We start from the raw sequence: 2,359 nt of genomic DNA on the forward strand, positions 1-2,359 counted from the left end.
TGGAGTATCACTTTGTTGCCCATGCTGGAGTGCAGTGGTGCGACCTCGGCTCACTGCAACCTCTGCCTCCCAGGTTCAAGCAATTCTCCTGCCTCAACCTCCCAAGTAGGTGAGACTGCAGGTGCACACCACCATGCCTGGCTAATTTTTCAGGTATTTTTTGTAGAGACAGGGTTTCATCATGTAGACCAGGCTGATCTCAAACTCCTGGGCTCAAGCAATCTGCCCACCTAGCTTCCCAAAATGCTAGGATTATAGACGTGAGCCACCACTCCTGGCCTCATTCTTCATTTCTTACCAGAAATGGGTTCTCCTCAGGGACGTCTTCCCTGATCACCTCTCTTGATTGTATCTCCCATGTTATTGCGTCTCTCATGGTTCCCCCTTCTTCCTTCCCAACACGTCTCTTGGTTTTTAAGTGTACATTTATCTGTGTGAATGATTAGTGGGGGTGATACATTGACCCCTAGTCTATAAGCACAATCAGGGTAGGGACACACCTACTCACCATTGTCTTCCCAGTTTCATAGTGCATGATCCAGAGTAGAAACTCCATAAATATTTGTTAAATGAATAAATTATGCATTTTGGGTCCCCCGTGCCACCTCACATAGTATGGGATTAGTGAATGTTGAGTGAATTATTTGTCTTCCTAGAGAGTGAATTTGTTTAGGGCAAGATATAGGTCTCTTTTTGTTTTTTGTTTTTTTTGAGTCTCTGGTATCTAACCTCTGTTCCTTGATCCTGTATGTATGTTATCTAGGCTGCATAACCAATTATCCTAAGACTTAGGAGTTTAAAACAATAATATTTAGTATTTCACAATTTCTGTGAGGCAGGCATTCAAGTGATGTTGCCAGGTGTTTCTGGCTCAAGGTTGCTCTTGAGTTTATATTGAAGATTTTGGCCAGGCTACAGTCATTCGAAAGCTTGACTAGGACTGCTGGAGCCACTTGGCTCATACACACGGCTGGCAAGTTAGAGCTGGTTGTTGGCAGGCAGCTCAGTTACTCCCCATGTGAACCTCTCCATAGGACTGCTTGAGTGTCCTCACAACACGGATTCCCCATGAGTGATCAAGACAGAGCAAAGAGGAAGTTCCAATGTCTTTTATGACTTTATCTTGAAACTCGTGCTCCAAGATTTCCGCAATATCCTGTGGGTTATAGTGGTCAGTCCTTTTCATGGTGAGAGGTGACTACGGAGGGGTATGGATACTAGCAGCCAAGAATCACCGGGGTTGATGGAGGAGGCTGGTTATCACACTCTCATCTAGGTTCCTTTTTCTCCTACTACTTGGCCCCCACCCCTTCTTAATCATGGAACACTGTTCTTGGTCTTCAAAAAACTTATCCTGTTATATGATTACACATTCATTTAATTAGTCTGTCTCCTTCCAAAAGACTGTAAGCACCACAAGGGCAGAGACTGTATGTGTCTGGTTTAGCACTGTGTCCTCAGTTACCAGCACAAAGCATAGAGTAGGCGCTCCGTGAATGCTTTTTGAATGAATTATAATGATTTGCTTCTGTCTGAATTACAAGAGGTGTTTCTGTTTGTCTCCTCTCTGCATTGTAGGCTCCTCCTCAGGACCTGGCATAAAATTAAGGAAATGAGTGTGAGAAACACTTTTGAAATGGTGACAATATTCATATTAACATTTTGCAGGACATCTGCACACCCGTTTTAGCTCACCAGCTACCAGTTGTGACTGTGCTCTGCTCTGGGAGATGGCTTAGCTTTGCATAGGACAAAATTCTAATCTACTTTCGCGCAGTTCTTAGGAATTTGTTACAATGAGACGGGCCAGGCTATACAGCCCATTGCTATGAATAAGTAACTTTTTTTTTTTTTGAGGCAGAGTCTCATTCTGTCGCCCAGTCTGGAGTGCAGTGGCGTAATCTCGGCTCACTGCAACCTCTGCCTCCCGGCATCAAGCGATTCTCTTGCCTCAGCCTCCCAAGCAGCTGGGATTACAGGTGCCCACCACCATGCCTGGCTAATATTTGTATTTTTGGTAGAGACGGGGTTTCACCATGTTGACCAGGCTGGTCTCGAACTCCTGACCTCAAGTGATCCGTCCGCCTCGGCCACTCAAAGTGCTGGGATTACAGGCGTGAGCCACCGTGCCCAGCCCCTAGAAATAATTTCTTTTGTTTCAATTAAAAAAAAATGTGCTGAAACGAGCTGAGTGATATAGGAGCTTAAAGAATTGACAAGTTCTGGATTTCGTTTCCCCAAACCTCTCTGTCCAGCTCAAACCCACAGAACAGGGACAAAAGTCGACAAAACCCAGCGGTGGCTCACCCGGAAAGCAGGCAACGCGGGCAGAATAGAGCCCGTTGGTTGCTCAGTGCGC

The 2,359-nt window shown here is 45.5% G+C and overlaps 1 long non-coding RNA gene across 1 annotated transcript; it reads right to left on the reverse strand.

Annotated features, from left to right (window-relative positions):
• Positions 1 to 795: 795 nt before the first annotated feature.
• On the reverse strand, positions 796 to 2,332 carry LOC117068747. The gene is made up of 2 exons (XR_004431225.1): positions 2,244 to 2,332; positions 796 to 1,593 (listed from the first exon to the last, which is right to left on the reverse strand). It is a non-coding gene; the product is annotated as an uncharacterized LOC117068747 (long non-coding RNA).
• Positions 2,333 to 2,359: the final 27 nt, after the last annotated feature.

The sequence above is a fragment of the Trachypithecus francoisi genome, unplaced genomic scaffold (assembly GCF_009764315.1).
Source record: "Trachypithecus francoisi isolate TF-2019V2 unplaced genomic scaffold, Tfra_2.0 Lachesis_group21, whole genome shotgun sequence".
Classification (NCBI taxonomy): Eukaryota; Metazoa; Chordata; class Mammalia; order Primates; family Cercopithecidae; genus Trachypithecus; species Trachypithecus francoisi.